Here is a 22907-nt window from a genome sequence, read left to right on the forward strand (position 1 = left end):
GAAGGCATGAAATATAAACTGCCGTATACACCGCACCAACACTGAGGTACATGGCGCTCGTTTTATATACTCTATACAGCAGCGATGCAATTTATATCTTACGTATTCATGGTTTACACCTTGGCGCACACAAGGTATTACTGAACATATATACACACATACATATACATATATTTTGTTGATTTATCTACTTCATATATATTACTGTATCTATCCTTCTAGTTATCTATGTATCTATCCATTCTCTCTCTCTATCATCTCTCTTTCTCTCTCTATCGCTGTTTCTATCCTCTGTCTCTCTATATATATTGTCTCTTTCTTTATCACTCTGCATTTCTGTCTCTCTATCCCTCTATCTCTCCCTCATCTCTCTGTATCCCTCTATCTCTCTTTACCCTCTATCTCGCTATCCTCTATCTCTCTTCTCTCTCTATTATCCCTCTCTCGATCCTATATCTCTCTCTATATTTCCTTCTATATCTCTCCCTCTATCTCTCCCTACCCCTCTCTCTCCCTCTATCCTCTATCTCTCTCTGTCTCTCTCTCTATTCATCCATCTCTATCTCTCCCTCTCTCTATCTCTCTCCCTCTATCTATCCATTCATCTCTCATTCTATCTTTTCTCTCTCTCCCTCTCTCTATTATCGCTCTCTCTCCCTCTATCCTTTCTCTCTCCCTCTATCTCACCTCCCTCTCTATCCTCTATCTCTCTCCCTCTATCCATTCATCTCTCTCTCTGTTTCTCTCTCTCTATTATCTCTCTCTAGTCATCCATCTCTATCTATCCCTCTCTCCTTTCTCTCTCTCCTTCTCTCTATCCTCTATCTCTCTATATCTATATCTCTCCCTCTCTATCCTCTCTCTCTCCTTCTATCCTTTCTCTCTCCTCCTCTCTCTATTATCTCCCTCTATCCCTCTTTTCTATCCTTTCTCCCTCTCACTCTCCCCTATCCCTCTATCCTTTCTCTCTCCCTCTCTCTATTATCTCTCTCTATCTCTCCAGCTCTCTCCCCTTCTTTCTATCCCTCTATCTCTATCCATAAATCTCCCCCTCTCCCTCAATCCTTTCTCCCTCTATCCCTCTATCTCTCTATCCCTATCCTTCTATCCTCTCTCCCTCTCTCTATTATCTCTCTCTCCCTCCCTCTTCTCTCTCCCCCTCCATCCATTCATCACTCCCCCCTCTCTCTCTCTCTATCCCTCTTTCTATCCTTTCTCTCTCTATCCCTCTATACTCTATCTCTCCCCCATGCCTCTTTCTATCCCCTTTTCTATCCTCTCTCCCCCTCTCTCTTTCCCTCTTTCCTTTCTCTCTCTATTATCTTTCTCTCTCTATCCCTCTTGCTATCCTTTCTCTCTTTCCCTCTATCCTCCCTCCCACTCTCTATTATCTCTCTCTATCCCTCTTTCTATCCTTTCTCTCTCTATGCTCCATCTCTCTCCCTCCCCCCTCCCTCTATCCATTCATCTCTCCCCCCTATCCCTCTATCCTTTCTCTCTCCCTCTCTCTCTATCACTCTCTATCTCTCTCTCTTACCCTCTTTCTATCCTTTCTCTCTCTAACCCTCTATGCTCTATCTCTCTCCCCCTATCCCTCTTTCTATCCTTTCTCTCTTTCCCTCTCTCTCTATCACTCTCTCTCTCTCTTTCCCTCTTTCTATCCTTTCTCTCTCTATCCCTCTATGATCTATCTCTCTCCCCCTATCCCTCTTTCTATCCTTTCTCTCTCTCCCTCTCTCTCTATCACTCTCTCTCTCTATCACTCTCTCTCTCTTTCCCTGTTTCTATCCTCTCTCTCTCTCTTTCCCTGTTTCTATCCTCTCTCTCTATCCCTCTTTCTATCCTCTCTCTCTATCCCTATTTCTATCCTCTCTCTCTATTATCTCTCTCTATCTCTCCATCCCTCCCTTCCCATTGTACAGTGCCGGTCTGCGCTGATGCAGCAGGGAGGCGGAGGAGGAGGCTTTTCCCATTCATGGACTGTCATGTACAGTAGAGACCAATCCCTGCTGCCGGCTGCTCCCTCCGGTGTGGGCTCGGTGGCCCCTCCTGCAGCGCCGTGTTCTCCGTACTCCGGGGCTGTACAGGGGGCTCCGGCCGGGTTCCCCATCACTGGAGGCGCCCCCTCAGCAGTGGCGCAGCACATGGGAGGATTGTTTCTCTTCTGCTTGAGTAACACTGTCCAGGAAATGAAGCGCAGCCGAGGAGCGGAGCGGAGCGCCGGCCCCGGGGACAGCAGTGCGGCGGCTCCGGTGTGAGGCGGGGAGGACGGCTCCGGAGGACACTGCAGCCGCAAGTAAGAACTTCACTCACTGTGGACGGCGGTGCTGCGGGAGGGGGACTGGACCGCGGCTGCTGCAGAACCTCATGGCTGCGTGGGAGGGTTGCACAGGCTGAGTGGGTGGATATCACGGGCTGCATTGATTCAGATACCTACACACATGGCCATTTTTTGACAGTACCACATTTTCTGCAGAAGCTCGTTTCAACATGGCAAAGCAGAGTGATCTGAACGACCGAAGCTGATGCAGAACCTCATTACTACATGGCAGCTCAGTGTTATTTACAGACTATAGCTGATGCAGAACCTCATAGCTACAGGCATAGTAAAGGAGATGCACAGGGCACAGCTGATGCAGAACCTCATATCTATGGGCATAGTAAAGGGAATGCACAGAGCACAGCTGATGCAGAACCTCATAGCTACAGGCATAGTAAAGGGGATGCACAGAGCACAGCTGATGCAGAACCTCATATCTACAGGCATAGTAAAGGAGATGCACAGGGCACAGCTGATGCAGAACCTCATATCTACAGGCATAGTAAAGGAGATGCACAGGGCACAGCTGATGCAGAACCTCATATCTATGGGCATAGTAAAGGGAATGCACAGAGCACAGCTGATGCAGAACCTCATAGCTACAGGCATAGTAAAGGGGATGCACAGAGCACAGCTGATGCAGAACCTCATATCTACAGGCATAGTAAAGGGGATGCACAGAGCACAGCTGATGCAGAACCTCATATCTACAGGCATAGTAAAGGGGATGCACAGAGCACAGCTGATGCAGAACCTCATATCTACAGGCATAGTAAAGGGGATGCACAGAGCACAGCTGATGCAGAACCTCATATCTACAGGCATAGTAAATGGGATGCACAGAGCACAGCTGATGCAGAACCTCATATCTACAGGCATAGTAAAGGGAATGCACAGAGCACAGCTGATGCAGAACCTCATATCTACAGGCATAGTAAAGGGGATGCACAGAGCACAGCTGATGCAGAACCTCATATCTACAGGCATAGTAAAGGGGATGCACAGAGCACAGCTGATGCAGAACCTCATATCTACAGGCATAGTAAAGGGAATGCACAGAGCACAGCTGATGCAGAACCTCATATCTACAGGCATAGTAAAGGGTATGCACAGAGCACAGCTGATGCAGAACCTCATATCTACAGGCATAGTAAAGGGAATGCACAGAGCACAGCTGATGCAGAACCTCATATCTACAGGCATAGTAAAGGGTATGCACAGAGCACAGCTGATGCAGAACCTCATATCTACAGGCATAGTAAAGGGGATGCACAGAGCACAGCTGATGCAGAACCTCATATCTACAGGCATAGTAAAGGGGATGCACAGAGCACAGCTGATGCAGAACCTCATATCTACAGGCATAGTAAAGGGGATGCACAGAGCACAGCTGATGCAGAACCTCATATCTACAGGCATAGTAAAGGGGATGCACAGAGCACAGCTGATGCAGAACCTCATATCTACAGGCATAGTAAAGGGGATGCACAGAGCACAGCTGATGCAGAACCTCATATCTACAGGCATAGTAAAGGGAATGCACAGAGCACAGCTGATGCAGAACCTCATATCTACAGGCATAGTAAAGGGTATGCACAGAGCACAGCTGATGCAGAACCTCATATCTACAGGCATAGTAAAGGGGATGCACAGAGCACAGCTGATGCAGAACCTCATATCTACAGGCATAGTAAAGGGGATGCACAGAGCACAGCTGATGCAGAACCTCATATCTACAGGCATAGTAAAGGGTATGCACAGAGCACAGCTGATGCAGAACCTCATATCTACAGGCATAGTAAAGGGGATGCACAGAGCACAGCTGATGCAGAACCTCATATCTACAGGCATAGTAAAGGGGATGCACAGAGCACAGCTGATGCAGAACCTCATATCTACAGGCATAGTAAGGGGAATGCACAGGGCATAGCTGATGCAGAACCTCATATCTACAGGCACAGTAAAGGGGATGCACAGAGCACAGCTGATGCAGAACCTCATATCTACAGGCATAGTAAGGGGAATGCACTGAGCATAGCTGATGCAGAACCTCATATCTACAGGCATAGTAAAGGGGATGCACAGAGCACAGCTGATGCAGAACCTCATATCTACAGGCATAGTAAAGGGAATGCACAGAGCACAGCTGATGCAGAACCTCATATCTACAGGCACAGTAAAGGGGATGCACAGAGCACAGCTGATGCAGAACCTCATATCTACAGGCATAGTAAGGGGAATGCACTGAGCATAGCTGATGCAGAACCTCATATCTACAGGCATAGTAAAGGGGATGCACAGAGCACAGCTGATGCAGAACCTCATATCTACAGGCATAGTAAAGGGGATGCACAGAGGACAGCTGATGCAGAACCTCATATCTACAGGCATAGTAAGGGGAATGCACTGAGCATAGCTGATGCAGAACCTCATATCTATGGGCATAGTAAAGGGGATGCACAGAGCACAGCTGATGGAGAACCTCATATATACGGGCATAGTAAAGGGGATGCACAGAGCACAGCTGATGCAGAACCTCATATCTACAGGCATAGTAAAGGGGATGCACAGAGCACAGCTGATGCAGAACCTCATATCTATGGGCATAGTAAGGGGAATGCACTGAGCATAGCTGATGCAGAACCTCATATCTACAGGCAAAGTAAAGGGGATGCACACAGCACAGCTGATGCAGAACCTCATATCTACAGGCATAGTAAAGGAGATGCACAGAGCACAGCTGATGCAGAACCTCATATCTACAGGCATAGTAAGGGGAATGCACTGAGCATAGCTGATGCAGAACCTCATATCTACAGGCAAAGTAAAGGGGATGCACACAGCACAGCTGATGCAGAACCTCATATCTACAGGCATAGTAAAGGGGATGCACAGAGGACAGCTGATGCAGAACCTCATATCTACAGGCATAGTATAGGATATGCACAGACCATAGCTGATGCAGAACCTCATATCTACAGGCATAGTAAAGGGGATGCACAGAGGACAGCTGATGCAGAACCTCATATCTATGGGCATAGTAAAGTGGACACACAGGCCATAACTGATGCAGAACTTCATATCTATGGGCATAGTTAAATGGATGCACTGAACACAGCTGACGCAGAACCTCATTTTTTACAAATTATAGTATAAGTTGTGCACAGATTGCTGCTGATGCAGAACCCCATTCTCACAAGTCATAGCATCCCATACAGAACACAGCTGATGCAGAACTTCGTACCTACAAGATACAGCATAGAAATGCCTCAGCGCTAATGTCCAATCATATATATTGCAGGATAGCCGCATGTCATGTCACTGCTGTGAGTATAATGTAATGCTCTGCAGAGTGTGCCGCTGATGCAGATCCTCATATCGATAGCACACTGTTCTGCACAGTGCTGCAGAGCATCCCGCCCAGTGGCTATTGATGATCTGACTGCAGAGTATATGGTAGGATGGGGTAGAAGTCCCAGTCACGTGTCCCCTCCTAGCTAATGACAGAGCTGCTGATTACTGGCACAACCTGTGTGCAGCGCTTCCCTGGGGGTCACCTGAGTGCAGCTCCGTCCTGATATGAGACTCCTTCTGGAGGTCTGTGGCATTCAGACATGATGGGAGTTGTAGTTTTGCAGCCACAATTTGACAGTCGTAAGATTAGTGTGCTGTGTGCTGATGCCGGTTATTGGGATACTATGCTGTGTGCTGATGCCGGTTATTGGGATTCTATGCTGTGTGCTGATGCCGGTTATTGGGATACTATGCTGTGTGCTGATGCCAGTTATTGGGATTCTATGCTGTGTGCTGATGCCGGTTATTGGGATTCTATGCTGTGTACTGATGCTGGTTATTGGGATTCTATGCTGTGTGCTGATGCCGGTTATTGGGATTCTATGCTGTGTGCTGATGCCGGTTATTGGGATTCTATGCTGTGTGCTGATGCCGGTTATTGGGATACTATGCTGTGTGCTGATGCTGGTTATTGGGATTCTATGCTGTGTGCTGATGCTGGTTATTGGGATTCTATGCTGTGTGCTGATGCCGGTTATTGGGATTCTATGCTGTGTGCTGATGCCGGTTATTGGGATACTATGCTGTGTGCTGATGCCGGTTATTGGGATTCTATGCTGTGTGCAGATGCCGGTTATTGGGATTCTATACTGTGTGCAGATGCCGGTTATTGGGATTCTATGCTGTGTGCTGATGCCGGTTATTGGGATTCTATACTGTGTGCAGATGCCGGTTATTGGGATACTATGCTGTGTGCTGATGCCGGTTATTGGGATTCTATACTGTGTGCAGATGCCGGTTATTGGGATACTATGCTGTGTGCTGATGCCGGTTATTGGGATTCTATACTGTGTGCAGATGCCGGTTATTGGGATTCTATGCTGTGTGCTGATGCCGGTTATTGGGATTCTATGCTGTGTGCAGATGCTGGTTATTGGGATACTATACTGTGTGCTGATGCTGGTTATTGGGATTCTATGCTGTGTGCTGATGCCGGTTATTGGGATACTATGCTGTGTGCAGATGCCAGTTATTGGGATACTATGCTGTGTGCTGAAGCCGGTTATTGGGATTCTATTCTGTGTGCAGATGCTGGTTATTGGGATACTATGCTGTGTGTAGAGGCTGGTTATTGGGATTCTATGCTGTGTGCTGATGCCGGTTATTGGGATTCTATACTGTGTGCAGATGCTGGTTATTGGGATACTATGCTGTGTGCAGATGCTGGTTATTGGGATACTATGCTGTGTGTAGAGGCCGGTTATTGGGATTCTATGCTGTGTGCAGATGCCGGTTATTGGGATTCTATGCTGTGTGTAGAGGCCGGTTATTGGGATACTATGCTGTGTGCAGATACCGGTTATTGGGATACTATGCTGTGTGCTGATGCCGGTTATTGGGATTCTATGCTGTGTGCTGATGCCGGTTACTGGGATACTATGCTGTGTGCTGATGCCGGTTATTGGGATTCTATACTGTGTGCAGATGCTGGTTATTGGGATACTATGCTGTGTGCAGATGCTGGTTATTGGGATTCTATGCTGTGTGCTGATGCCGGTTATTGGGATTCTATGCTGTGTGCAGATACCGGTTATTGGGATACTATACTGTGTGCAGATGCCAGTTATTGGGATTCTATGCTGTGTGCTGATGCCGGTTACTGGGATTCTATGCTGTGTGCAGATACCGGTTATTGGGATTCTATGCTGTGTGCTGATGCCGGTTATTGGGATACTATGCTGTGTGCAGATGCCGGTTATTGGGATTCTATGCTGTGTGTAGAGGCCGGTTATTGGGATTCTATGCTGTGTGCAGATACCGGTTATTGGGATACTATGCTGTGTGCTGATGCCGGTTATTGGGATTCTATGCTGTGTGCTGATGCCGGTTATTGGGATTCTATGCTGTGTGTAGAGGCCGGTTATTGGGATTCTATGCTGTGTGCTGATGCCGGTTATTGGGATTCTATGCTGTGTGCTGATGCCGGTTATTGGGATACTATGCTGTGTGCAGATGCCGGTCATTGGGATTCTATGCTGTGTGCTGATGCCGGTTATTGGGATTCTATGCTGTGTGCAGATGCCGGTCATTGGGATTCTATGCTGTGTGCAGATGACAGTTATTGGGATACTATGCTGTGTGCTGAAGCCGGTTATTGGGATTCTATGCTGTGTGCTGATGCTGGTTATTGGGATTCTATGCTGTGTGCTGATGCCGGTTATTGGGATTCTATGCTGTGTACTGATGCCAGTTATTGGGATTCTATGCTGTGTGCAGATGCCGGTCATTGGGATTCTATGCTGTGTGCAGATGACAGTTATTGGGATACTATGCTGTGTGCTGAAGCCGGTTATTGGGATTCTATGCTGTGTGCTGATGCTGGTTATTGGGATTCTATGCTGTGTGCTGATGCCGGTTATTGGGATTCTATGCTGTGTACTGATGCCAGTTATTGGGATTCTATGCTGTGTGCTGATGCTGGTTATTGGGATTCTATGCTGTGTGCAGATGACAGTTATTGGGATTTTATTCTGTGTGCAGATGCCAGTTATTGGGATTCTATGCTGTGTGCAGATGCCAGTTATTGGGATTCTATACTGGTTTGAGACTAATATGCATAATTTAGATTATTGGGGCTGGGACTGCCACGCTCAATTCTTCATGGTGTGTGATGCATATTCTGGAGTCTGCAGTTATGGAAATCCTTGTTCCTATAGTGTTGATTTGCTCCTGACATCTTGGTGGTTTCCATCAGAATCAATCAAATGGGAGCATATTAGAGATGCTTGGAAAGAGTCAGGACCCCGGTCCAGTGGCCACATAAGTCATCTATGGACCAGAGCCCTGAAGACCCCCTCCTACCTGCCAAATCCCTGGATATGCTATCCTTTCGGCCTACTAATCCGGAAGGTGCAGGTAGGAGCAAGGTCACGGTCCTTTGCTCTTGCATCCATGGCCTACTGACACGGCCACTGGACCAAGGTCCTGCTGATCTTTTTGGTGATCTCTAGTACACAAGCCCAAGTCTTCACAGTCTCTACCAATAAACATAAAATGTGGGTTGCTATCAGAATTCTGCTAGCTTCAGAGCTGAAATCGCTAGCTAGGAGTCAGGAGGAATGGATGTTGGTCAAACAAGCGTTCGGTTGGCGGCTGTCTGTAATGTATGATAACCCTAATCTCTCCATCCGTCATATGATCTCAGGTAGGCTGTTAGGAGATTGTGTATGACCACAAGTTTTTTTAAATCAATAGCAAAGAGCAGATTTGTGAATGCAGCTCTGAAGCGTAGTAAAGTCTGTAAGTGCAGATCAGTGCTAAATAAGTAATGCAACGTATTTACAAAGTTACTCAACTTCTTATGTGGAGTAATGTGTCCAGCCTGTCACAGACACAACCTGTGGGCAAAAAGATAAGTGAAGGCGGAATTTATCAGTTGGTTAGAAATCTCTAATCGGTTATATGGCCACTTCCAAAAGTTTTCTTAGCCCCTTGTGTCCCTGTGAAGTGGTCAATCATCTCGTCAGCATGACGGTCCTGTTTGTGGTGTACATAGATGTCCAACATGTCAGGGACTGATTGATCTCTTCAATCCATAAAAATGGTTTATAGCAATGAAACAATGAGGATTGTAGATAATGATATTATGAAAATATCGTGTTCAGTGCTAGAAGCCCCCAAAATACTTCATAATTAGGGATGATCGAATATCACAAATATTCGGCAATATTCGGCTTCACGAATATCCGATGAATAGGTCGCCGCTATGTGAATGTTCCATGCGCAATGTAAGTCTATCGGAAGCCCGAATAGTTGCTATTCGGCAACTATTCGGGTTTCCCATAGACTTACATTGCATATCGAATATTCGCAAATAGTCGAATAGCAGCGACCTATTCGGCGAATATGGGTGTTGCCGAATATTTGAGGTATTTGATCATCCCTATTCATAATCTATCTATCTATCTATCTATTTTTCTTCTATCTATCTATCCCTCTATCTATCTATCTATCTATCTATCGCTATCTATCTATCTATCTATCTATCGCTATCTATCTATCTATTCTTCTTCTATCTATCTATTCTTCTATCTATCTATCCTTCTATCTATCTATCTATCTATCCTATCTTTAGCTATCTATCTATCTATAGCTATCTATCTATCTATGATTCTATTTCTATCTATCTATGATTCTATCTATCTATGATTCTATCTATCTATCTATGATTCTATCTATCTATCTAGCACCCACCGCAGCCAGCACAGCCCTCACTGCAGCCAGAACAGCCCTCACCGCAGCCAGCACAGCCCCTACTGCAGCCAGCACAGCCCCCACCGCAGCCAGCACAGCTCCCACCGCAGCCAGCACAGCCCCCACCGCAGCCAGCACAGCCCCCACCGCAGCCAGCACAGCCCTCACCGCAGCCAACACAGCGCCCCGCAACCAGCACAGCCCCCATCACAACCAGCACAGCCCCCACCGCAGCCAGCACAGCCCCCACCGCAGCCAGCACAGCCCCCACCGCAGACAGCACAGCCCCCACCACAACCAGCACAGCCCCCACCGCAGCCAGCACAGCCCCCACCACAACCAGCACAGCCCCCACCACAACCAGCACAGCCCCCACCGCAGCCAGCACAGCCCCCACCGCAGCCAGCACAGCCCCCACCGCAGCCAGCACAGCCCCCACCGCAGCCAGCACAGCCCTCACCGCAGCCAACACAGCGCCTCGCACCCAGCACAGCCCCCACCGCAGCCAGCACAGCCCCCACCGCAGCCAGCACAGCCCCCACCGCAGCCAGCACAGCCCCCACCGCAGCCAGCACAGCCCCCACCGCAGCCAGCACAGCACCCTGCACCCAGCACAGCCCCCACCGCAGCCAGCACAGCCCCCACCGCAGCCAACACAGCGCCCTGCACCCAGCACAGCGCCCATTCTCCACCTCCAGTTAAGCTACATTCGCATTATAAGACGCACCCCTCATTTTCCTCCCAGATTTTTTGGGAGGAAAAGTGTGTTTTATAATCCTAAAAATCCGGTAATATACTGAGGCTTCTTCTTGTTATTGATCTCCCTGTCTTGTGAATGAATATTCTGGATTTTGTGCAGTTTTGTGGTAACATGTGGAGCTCTCTGCAGATATTTTCTCCTTCGTCCTGGTAGACAGAAGTATTTAAGGTGCAAGCTTCCAACATAACGTGACTAGTAAATACACCCCTCAACAAGTGTCCAGACAAGGGGCGCACCGCACGCCTCATATTTGGCTTGTAAATCTCATAGAATAAAGCATCCTCTATATTGTGTTTGGTGCCTTCTTCCCACAGAATTCCAGAAATGCTTCATGTTCTCTGGATGCTTTGTGTTGACACAATCATGTAGTCAAAACCATGAGATTAGGAGGATAACCTTGCCGGGTTATGCCAATTACTACTTTACAAAACGAGGTGATAGCTAGTTTGTGGGTGGTTGTGCTGAGTCATCATTTTTTATTATAGGTTTTTTTTGGGGGGTGGCAGTCCATAGTGCCAATTTATTATTTGTGCCAAACCGATTTTTGGGCTTGTCTTCACTTTTGCGCCAGCAAAATGTTTCATGTTTGATGGAAGGACCTGGCATGGAGTGGGGTCACCTCCTAAAACACTCACCTGGGTCTAATCCCTTCTCTCACTAACGTCCCATGTGCCTTCCCCCATGTGCCATCACCTGCCTAGGCCTTCTCTGGCCCTGAACTCACCCTGAGTAGTACGTAGGCCAGCGAGACACTAGTCTCACTACTGCAATAAAACAGCACTAGGAAGGCAAGAGAAACGGGTGGGGAAAGACTCAACAAATAGCACTCCACAGAATCTCCAGCAAGAATCTTCACAGCTGCAACTGAAACAAACACCTCAGCTTCTCCAAAGACAGGCTCCTTCAAAGTTTTCAGTATAGAAGAACTATAACTGGCATGTAGTGAAGCCAGGAGTGGGTAAATATGGCGGAAGGGAGTGATGATAAGATGTTGCAGCTGTGAGAAAGCTATGAGTAATCTCGGTCAGAAAGGAAAGGGTCCTTAACCCCTTTAGTATCAAAGAAAGTAAATCCACTCTAAAAGTCAAGTGACTCCACAGAGGACCTGTGATCAATTATGCGCTGAGACCTCCTGATCCCAGATCCCCCAGAAGTAACGGGACATACTCGTGACAGCTGTATTCATTTTTGCAGGAATTACATTCAGTAAAACTGAAGATTATGTAATGGAAGTTATAATATTAACCTTTCATGTTATGGGTTAAAAAGTGTTCTGTGTGCAATTGCTCAAATTGTTGTGACATTACAAAACTTCCCAACTGATGAGTTAGCTGAAAGTATCTGGACAGTGAAAACCACATTGACTAGCAAATCTACAAAATGACAAGGACTTAAAAAAGCTTCATGAATGGAGAAAAAGCCATAATGAATTTACAATAACATCAAACTTTTACCCTAAAAAAGCACAAAAAGAGAAGAAATCAGGGCCTATGTATGTGATTTTGGAACTGCCATAGAGGTTGTCACCCTGCTTCCATACAGTGCTGATATTCTAGCATACTGTAGATAGAGAGCAAGCCGGCCAGACAGGCAGATAGGCAGGCAAGTAGATGGATAGATAGATAGATAGATAGATAGATAGAGGGATAGATGGATAGATAGATAGATAGATAGATAGATAGATAGATAGATAGATAGATAGAAGGATAGATAGAGGGATAGATAGAGGGATAGATAGATAGATAGATAGATAGATAGATAGATAGATAGATAGATAGATAGATAGATAGAGGGATAGATAGATAGATAGATAGAGGGATAGATAGATAGAGGGATAGATAGATAGATAGATAGAGGGATAGATAGATAGATAGAGAGAGGGATAGATAGATAGATAGATAGAGGGATAGATAGAGGGATAGATAGATAGATAGATAGATAGATAGAGGGATAGATAGAGAGATAGATAGATAGATAGATAGATAGATAGATAGATAGATAGATAGAGGGATAGATAGATAGATAGATAGAGGGATAGATAGATAGATAGATAGATAGATAGATAGATAGATAGATAGATAGATAGATAGATAGAGAGAGGGATAGATAGATAGATAGATAGATAGAGGGATAGATAGAGGGATAGATAGATAGATAGATAGAAGGATAGATGGATAGATAGATAGATAGATAGATAGAAGGATAGATAGAGGGATAGATAGAGGGATAGATAGATAGATAGATAGATAGAGGGATAGATAGATAGATAGATAGATAGATAGATGGATAGAGGGATAGATAGATAGATAGATAGAGGGATAGATAGATAGATAGAGAGAGGGATAGATAGATAGATAGATAGATAGAGGGATAGATAGAGGGATAGATAGATAGATAGATAGATAGATAGAGGGATAGATAGAGGGATAGATAGATAGATAGATAGATAGAGGGATAGATAGATAGATAGATAGATAGATAGAGAGATAGATAGATAGATAGATAGATAGATAGAGGGATAGATAGATAGATAGATAGAGGGATAGATAGATAGATAGATAGAGGGATAGATAGATAGATAGAGAGAGGGATAGATAGATAGATAGATAGATAGATAGATAGATAGAGGGATAGATAGAGGGATAGATAGATAGATAGATAGATAGATAGATAGAGGGATAGATAGAGGGATAGATAGATAGATAGATAGATAGAGGGATAGATAGATAGATACCCTGTAGACTGTGAGCCCTCGCGGGCAGGGTCCTCTCTCCTCCTATACCAGTCTGTCTTGTACTGTTAATGATTGTTGTACGTATACCCTCTTTCACTTGTAAAGCGCCATGGAATAAATGGCGCTATAATAATAAATAATAATAATAGATAGAGGGATAGATAGAAAGAAAGATAGAAAGATAGATAGATAGAGGGATAGATAGAGGGATAGATAGATGGATAGATGGATAGATAGATAGATAGAGGGATAGATAGATAGAAAGATAGATAGAGGGATAGATAGATAGATAGATAGATAGATAGAGGGATAGATAGAGGGATAGATAGATAGAGGGATCTATAGATAGATAGAGGGATAGATAGATAGATAGATAGATAGATGGATAGATAGATACAGGGATCTATAGATAGATAGAGGGATAGATAGATACAGGGATCTATAGATAGATAGAGGGATAGATAGAGGGATAGATAGATGGATAGATAGATGGATAGACAGATAGAGGGGTAGATAGATGGATAGATAGAGAGATAGATAGATAGAGGGATAGATAGATAGAGGGATCTATAGATAGATAGAGGGATAGATAATGGATAGATAGATAGATATTAGGATAGATAGATAGATAGATAGATATTAGGATAGATAGATAGATAGAGAGATAGATAGATAGATAGATAGATAGATAGAGGGATAGATAGATAGATAGATAGAGGGATAGATAGATAATAGATAGATAGATAAATAGGCAGATACACAGACAGGCAGACAGATATGCAGGCAAGCAGACAATTAGATAGGCAGGCATGTAGACAGATAGGCAGACCGAGAGAGTTGCATAGCTCTTCATTGGTAATCTATATCATTATTTTTTTTCTTTTCCGCCTCCCTCCTGTACGTTGCAGGACTCCTATTGTAGCTAATACAACCTCATCTTTCCAAAGCCAAAACCATATTCACACGTGGTTCCTTTTCTTCTCTGCAGTCTTACACGTTAATACCATGGCCACTTCTCCATTTACTTCTATGGGGAAATCCTCCAGAGTTACTGGTGAATGAGACTCCCATTCTTCACACCCGTGCCTCTCTAGATTTTATGGCATATCCTGTAAATTTCCCATATTTCTGTAAAATGGGAAAAGCCCTTCAATCTCTCTATCTAGAGCACTGTATTATCTTCACTGGGTTCTTAGGAAATACTTACATCCTGTCACTGGTGTCTCGAGGAAATGTAGTGATGAAGTCATAGCCGAGCAATTCACACACATCATTACCGAGAAATACAGAGGCCGTGAGATGTCACATGGAGGGCTGAGCTTTCACATGCATCAAGCGTACCCACAATACTCCAACTACTTTTTCCCCTGAAAAAAAAATTTGCGCTATATATATATATATAACTGTCTGTATAGGTCCTAAAATAACAATAAAAATGATGCCTGTCTTGTAGTAATCGGATGTGCCATTGCTGAGAAATTAAGTTTTGAAGCCACATCTTAGTTTGCCTGGAAGTGCATTAGGGGCGTGCCCACTAGAGTATAGACACACCCCCAGTGCACTTCCAGGCTAATTTGCATGTGGTTTCAAAGCTGAACTACTCAGCTCTGGCACATCAGATTATTACCAGAGAGGTATCATTTTTCTTGTTCTAATAGGATCTATATAGCCGTACTACTAGTTTTTGTAGTAAAATAATTTTGAGATGTTACCTTTAACCCCTTTCTGACATAGGATGTTACTAGTACGTCTTATGCAGGGATGGGTGCAGGAAAAAGGCTCAGGAGCTGAGCTCACTCCTTGTGTCGCGGGCGGAGGAGGGAACGCTGCGCTCACCCACTGCTCGGGTCCGGCTGCTGCTGCTCGGTGGTGGCTTGAGCGGTGGGCCGGATCCCGGGGACTCGAGCGGCGCTCCTCGCCCGTGAATGAAAAGGGGGGTTGGTTGGGGGATTTATTGTCCGTGACGCCACCCACGGTTGTGGTGAGGTTGTGACACCACCGCTGCTCTAAACGGGGATCCCAGGAGCGATGACAGGGAGCAGCTTGGATGTTGTTTTGCCCCTCCGTGGGTAGGGGGGTTGGTTGTCCCAGGGCCTGGTGAGGATGGGATGGCAGGTGGGTTACGGGACCTGGTGAGGTGCAGGGTCGCGGGGGCAGCGCGGTGCCGCACGGCACAGTGATACTCACTCAGCCAATGATGAACACAAAGTCTCCGGTAAAACAAACGGCTGGATGGACGGGTCCCACAGACGGCTGCGATGGTTCTTCTCCCGGTAGGTTGGTGGTGACTGCCTTTCCCTGCAACTGTGTTGTGTTCTCGGTTCTGGTGGCTTCCCACCGGTAACCCGCTCCCCAGCTTGGATGGATGCTGGGGGAGCCCCTTTTGCCCGCAGGCTCTGGCCCTGGGAACTGTAGCCTTGGCGGTGACTGTATTTCCCTTCACAGTTTGAGCTGTTGCCTTCAATCGGGTCTTGACTGCTGGGAAACCCCGGAGGTTCCCTTCGCTAACGGATTTGACCAGTTTTACGGCGACTCCAAGCCTGGTCGGGGTCCGTAGGCCCTGCCGAATGGTGCTGAATTCTCTTCGCTCCCCGATCCGGTACCGGCGGGCCACCGCCCATCCCCGGTCCTTACGGTTCACGTCAATCAGCCTCTCCTGCAGACAGTCACCACCGTCTGCCAACCTTGCTGTATGTGCCCGGGCCACGCACCCGGACACGGTCAGGCTGCTCCTCTACCACTTCACTCCTCAAACTACACTCTCTATCTGCCCTCCTTTCCCGCCTCCAGGACTGTGAACTCCTCGGTGGGTGGGGCCAACCGCTTGGCTCCACCCCCTGGTGTGGACATCAGCCCCTGGAGGGAGGCAACAAGGATTTTTGTCTGACTTCGGTGTGCCTAGCCGGGGTGTGGGGTGTGTTGTTGTAGTACCTGTGACGACCTGGCTTGTCCAGGGCGCCACACTTGCAGAGCAGGTGCCGTCTGTGTTATACAGCCACCTCTTGCCTCTAATACCTCAAATTGCTGCTGATTAACCCCTTAAATAATGTTGTCAGTGTCTGGTGCAGTCCTGATGACTCCATAATAGTGGGGTGCCAGTGGGTTGCCTACTGATGGCCCCCATTGACTCCATCTTTGGGGATTACCATTCCTTCTATACACTACAATACTGGAGTATTTCAATGTATAGAACAAACAAACGATCAAACAGTCCCAGGTTTTCACAGGTTCAAGGCCCCTAGGAGAAATAAAGAGTAAAGTAAAAAATAAAGACAAAAGACAATATAATATAGTAATATGGAATACCCCCCATCCTTTATCCTAGTTAAAAAAATAAATATATTTGGTATTGCTGCATCCGTAAGAGTCTGATGTATGGAAAAAAGTTATGTAGCCGATACAGTAAAAGTTCAGATCGGCCATTTTTCATTGTTGCTTCTCTCCCCAAAAAAAGCTAGAAAAATGTGATATCAACTCTACAATCATTCCTACAAAAAAAAAATTAACTCAAAGCACAAAAAAACAAACATTCACAAAGCTGAATAAGCGGAAAAATAAAAAAGTAAGGTTATGTTCACATGTTGAGTTTTTGCAGCATTTTTTATTATGCACCAAAAACCAGAGCGGTGCCAGGAAAAAATTTTTGGGCGAATTTTTATAGTGTTTTTACCTCCGTTATTTAACAATTCACTTTAATAAGTGAAAACTGCTGCAAAACCGCTGAAACAATTGACATGCTGCGACAGGGCTCAAAAAGGACGTGTTTGTGCTTTCCCCTGTTTTACATATATATGTATTCAATTCATTTATTTAAACCCCCCCCACCCAAAAAAAATGCAGTGTGTGTATGACATTTGTGAAATCTCATTAATTACACCAGGGCTGTAAAATGCTGCATGTTTTACTCACCAAATATGATGCCAAAACACCAAGTGTGAACATACACTAAGGGTATGACCGCTCTTTGCGTCGTCCAAAATGCATGTCAAAACGCACCCTTTGGCGGTAATTGATTTTGCCCAAAGTTGCTTTTGACCACAAATTAGCGCCAAAAACGCATGCGTATTTACCGCGTTTTAGATGCGTTTTTAACGCTTTTGACATGCTTTTTCAATTGCGTTTTGAGAGATCCGTTTTGAACATAAAGACACTGCTTAATACAGTTTAAATAGTCAAACTCGATGAAAAAAAGGAAAAAAAAGAAACAAATCTATATTTTTAAGAAAATTACTGGAAATAGATTAATTTTTTAAAATTATTGCGGTAATATAATTTAAGAAAAAAAAGCAATAAATTATTATTTTTCTTTCTTTTAATTGTCGGACTATGTGTGTGTGTAAAGGGACATATTATTCCATTATTTTGATGTCCAAAAAGCAGGCGTTTTTTAAGTCCAAAACGCATGTTTTCTGCACCTAAAAAGCAGGTAAAACGCTGGAATTTTGATGTTTGCTGCTTTTTGCCATTTCTCATTGACTTCAATGTTAGCAAAACGCACCCAAAATGGCAAAAACAACTGACATGCTGCTTCTTTGAACGCATGTTTGTTGCCACAAAATATGGAAATTAAACGCTGCGTTTTAAAACGCAAAGTGCGGACAGGAATTAAACATTTTCCATAGACTTTGCTGGAAATCAAAACACATGCATTTTGGCATGAAACCGCTGCAGTTCAAAACGGACCTAAACAAAACGGACCTAAAAAGCACCTGAAACGCAGGTGAAAACGCAAAGTGCGGTCATAGGGTATGACTGCGCTTTGCGTTTTCACCTGCGTTTCAGGTGCTTTTTAGATCCGTTTTGAACTGCACCTTTTTCATGCCAAAAGGCATGTGTTTTGATTTTCCAGCAAAGTCTATGCAAAATGGTGATTTTCAGACCGCAGTTTGCGTTTTAAAACGCAGCGTTTAATTTGCATATTTTGTGACAAAAACCATGCGTTCAAAGAAGCAGCATGTCAATTGTTTTTGCCATTTTGGGTGCGTTTTGCTAACATTGGAGTCAATGAGAAATGGCAAAAAGCATGAAACATCAAAATTCCTGCGTTTTACCTGCTTTTTAGGTGCAGAAAACATGTGTTTTGGACTTAAAAATAATGAATTCATATGTCCCTTTACACACACACATAGTCCGACAATTAAAATAAAGAAAAATAATAATTTATTGCTTTTTTTTCTTAAATTATAATATTACCGCAATAATTTTAAAAAATTAATCTATTTCCAGTAATTTTCTTCAAAATATAGATTTGTTTCTTTTTTTTCCTTTTTTTCATTGAGTTTGACTATTTAAACTTTATTAAGCAGTGTCTTTAGGTTCAAAACGCATCTCTCAAAACGCAATTGAAAAAGCATGTCAAAAGCGCTAAAAACGCATCTAAAACGCGGTAAATACGCATTTACGCAATTTGTGGTCAAAAGCAACTTTGGGCAAAATCAATTACCGCCAGAGGGTGCGTTTTGACATGCGTTTTGGACGACGCAAAGAGCGGTCATACCCTTTAAAAGCACCTGTCACCAGAGCCTGTGAGCTCTCTCATAATCTCGCGCCTGCGCAGAGAGCTCACTGGTTCGTGCAAACGCACCTATGTTTTTGGCTCTGCCCGCAATGGGGCAGTGCGAAGTGCGCCTGCGTGAGCCGGGAATGACTGCGCAGGCGCGAGATTCAGCCCAGCTATGTGGATGATGACGGAGGTATCAGACACATCAATCATGAAAGGAGGATGGCAAACAGCGGCAGGAGGGGGAACAGGAGTCGAAAAAGAGCATGCCCATCCGACCAGTACAGGTCATGTGCATAGGTGGCGGCAGATTTTATAAATGTATTTCTGGGGTCTGCAAGGGGAGTCAGGGTACAAGGTGCACCTTCATAGAATGCAGCCCAGGAGCTGCAGAAGGGGAGACTTTAGGTTCAATACTGAAAAAACTGGTGACAGGTTCCCTTTAAGGAGAAAATCATCATCAACCAAACTTTTTTTTTTTGTTTTACAAAATTCAGAATTTTTTTTAACTACTAAAATCTAAAAAAATAAAAAATACAAGTTTGGTTTCACCGTAAACCTATTGAGATGAAGAATCACGCAGCCAGGTCATATTTACTGCACAATGCACAGCGTACAAATGAAACCTTACAAATAGCATTCTTTTTTTTTTTTTTTTTTTTACTATACTTGTAATTTTTGACAATTTTATATAATAAAGTACAACTCGTACTCCCAGAAAAAAAAACAAAAAAACCTTCTTATTTTACTGCTATATTGCAGAAACCCTCCCACCCAAAAAAAACCTGTATGGCTCTTGGTAGAAAGGGAGGAAAATAAGAAGAGTTACTCAGTTATGAAGGGGTAACGTCAGATTTACCATTTAGGAAAGGTGGGGGAGATCTGTCTATATGTTACCGATCCCTTGTAATTGCTTCTATTTAACGCCGTGTGCATTATTCCCATAGCCGGGGGCCGCTTTCCTCCTGCCCAGTATAAATCCTGAATGTGAATGGAAAAAAACGCAGTTAATTTAATTTCCAATCAGTCAGTGGCGGCACGCGGGACATTATATGTGAAGCTCGTACGCGCCGCATTGTGACATAGCGCAATTGTCAGCTGTTTTTAAATGACCAGTAATGAAGCTGAGGTGTAATGTGATGTAGATAAATTCACAGCGGGTATAGACATTAACCAGCCCACGGTAAAGGAAAAGCAAAGAAATAAAAATTAAAGGGTTGGTGGGAAAATTGTAGGAGATTTGCAAAGAGTGTCTTTTTAAAAAAAATACTGTTTTGTGTATACAGCTCCTGTGCAAGCCTATGTATCCGTATTGATACAGGCTATGAACAGGTTTGATGTTACAGTCATGGAGATGTGGAGCAACCATGTAATAAATAATCCCCTAGGCCAGGGATCCCCAACCTGTGGCTTGTGGGCCCATGATGTGTGGCTCACGGCCCTCTCTCAGAGCTGGATGTGGCTTGTGTCCCCCTTTCAGAGGTGAATGTGGCTCCCGACACTCTCTTAGAGCTGAAAGTGGCTTGCGACCCTCTCACAGTTGAATATGGCTTGCGGCCCTCCCTCAGAGCTAAATGTGGCTCGGGGCCTCTCCCAGAGCTGAATGTGACTTGCAACCCTCTCTCAGAGTTGGATGTGGCTTGTGGCCCTCTCTAAGCTCGATGTGGCTCGTGGCCCTCTTTCAGAGGTGAAAGTGGCTCGCAGTCCTCTCTCAGCTGAATGTGGCTCGTGACCCTCTCTAAGCTGAATATGTCTTGCAGCCCTCTCTAAGCTGAATGTGGCTCGCAGTCCTCTCTCAAAGCTGAATGTGGCTTGTGGCACTCTCTCTGAGCTGAATGTGACTCGCGGCCCTCTCTCAGAGCTGAATGTGACTCTCGGGCCTCTCCCAGAGCTGAATGTGACTCGCGGCCCTCTCTCAGAGCTGGATGTGGCTTGTGGCCCTCTCAGAGCTGGATGTGGCTTGTGGCCCTCTCAGAGCTGGATGTGGCTTGTGGCCCTCTCTCAGAGGTGAATGTGGCTCGCGACCTTCTCTTAGCTGAATGTATCTCGCAGTCCTCTCTCAGAGCTTAATGTGGCTCGTGGCCCTCTTTCAGAGGTGAATGTGGCTCGTGGCCCTCTTTCAGAGGTGAATGTGGCACGCAGTTCTCTCTCAGGTGAATGTGACTCGTTGCCCTCTATCAGAGGTGGATATGGCTCGCGGCCTTCTTTAAAATCTTAATGTGGCTCTCAAGCTCAAAAAGTTTGCGGACCACTGTCCTAGGCTATAGAAGCGGATTGTGGAGCAATACAGCTGCCCAACATACAGTGCCCCTTCGTCTTTATGTCAGATGTCCGGAATAATTTTTTTCTTTTAATATGAGCCTAAAGGCCCCGTTACACGCAACAACATCGCTAATGAGCTGTCGTTGGGGTCACGAAATTCGTAACGCACATCCGGCCTCGTTAGCGACGTCATTGCATGTGACACGTACGAGCGACCGCTAACGATCCAAAATACTCACCACATCGTTGATTGTTGACACATCATTCATTTTCAAAATATCGTTGCTCGTTCTGGACGCAGGTTGTTCGTCATTCCTGAGGCGTGACACCCTGGAAACGACGAACAACAGCGTTCTTGCGTCCTTCGGCAACGAGGTGGGAGTGACCTTCATGCGGCTGCTCCCCGCCCCTCCGCTTCTATTGGTTGCCTGCTGTGTGACGTCGCTGTGACGCCGCATGAACCGCTCCCTTAGAAAAGAGGTTGTTCGCCGGCCACAGCAACGTCGCTAGGCAGATAAGTATGTGTGACGCGTACCTCCGATATTGTGCGCCACGGGCAGCGATTTGCTCGTGACGCACAAACGACAGGGGTGGGTGCGAAAGCTAGCGACAATGCTAACGATGTCGCAGCGTGTAAAGCGCCCTTAAGAATTACCAGTTTAAGTATTTTTCCCGGCTCAGAATGGTCACAAACCGCTCCTGCGATTTTGTGGCTTCTGCTGATGTTACATTGATAAAGCAGCGTCCTCCTTTCCTCTCTGTTCTGTTGATGGAGCGTGACTGCCATTGTCATCCCGATTGACAGCTGGCTCCCCACTTCCTAACTGCGGAGAACCAGCAGTCAGTCAGCTTGAGATCAGTACTCTCACCCATCAACAGCAGCAATGACGACATAGAGCTGCCCTGTTGATGTGAAGCAGCAGAATTGCCAACAGGAGAGGTCCGTGACCATTCTGACATCAGGCAGAACAGGCAATTAATTGCTATCTACATGTCTGTTGTTTCTTAGCCCCATAGTAAAAAAAAAAATATAGTCCCGGTTAACCTCTTTAAGGGTGGCACAGCTCCTCTGCTTGCTGGGGAAACCAGCACACTCCTGATGATTGACACCTCGGACCAGTGGCATGACCCTGCCGCTGACCCTAGCGGTATGCTCTGCGATGCTGCAAGCAAAGACGCCATTGGAGGTTGCTGGATCTAATGATCTGATCAGCTTCAAAGCACAAGTCTATAGTAAAAAGGTTTTAAACGCTGAACTCCTTGCCTGGAAAATACAGGGCCCGATTCTTTAAAGCTTTAATCCCAAAATTCTGGTGTAAAAATCTTTGAAAAATTGCAATGTTTTGATACAATTTTTCAACCTTTTCCCACATTTCAGGCTTCAAACATAAAGATAAAAATGTTAATGTTCTGGTGCAGAATCAACCAGAAGTGGACACAATTGTGAAGTTGAATATTTATTGCTTTTTTTAAACTTTTGTAAAAAATAATAAACTGAATATTGGGGCGTGCAATATTATTCATCCCCTTTACTTTCAGTGCAGCAAACTCACTCCAGAAGTTC

At 45.2% G+C, this 22907-nt stretch overlaps 1 protein-coding gene across 1 annotated transcript in view; it reads left to right on the forward strand.

Moving 5' to 3' along the window:
- Nucleotides 1-2037: 2037 nt before the first annotated feature.
- PTPRE (protein tyrosine phosphatase receptor type E) overlaps nucleotides 2038-22907 on the forward strand; it is a 285049-nt gene continuing 264179 nt past the window's right edge. The window contains exon 1 of the mRNA XM_075348447.1: nucleotides 2038-2296. The gene's annotated coding sequence lies outside the window, so the exon portion shown is untranslated. The remainder of the gene's footprint in view (nucleotides 2297-22907) is intronic.

Source organism: Anomaloglossus baeobatrachus, chromosome 5 (genome assembly GCF_048569485.1).
Source record: "Anomaloglossus baeobatrachus isolate aAnoBae1 chromosome 5, aAnoBae1.hap1, whole genome shotgun sequence".
In the NCBI taxonomy this organism is placed as follows: domain Eukaryota; kingdom Metazoa; phylum Chordata; class Amphibia; order Anura; family Aromobatidae; genus Anomaloglossus; species Anomaloglossus baeobatrachus.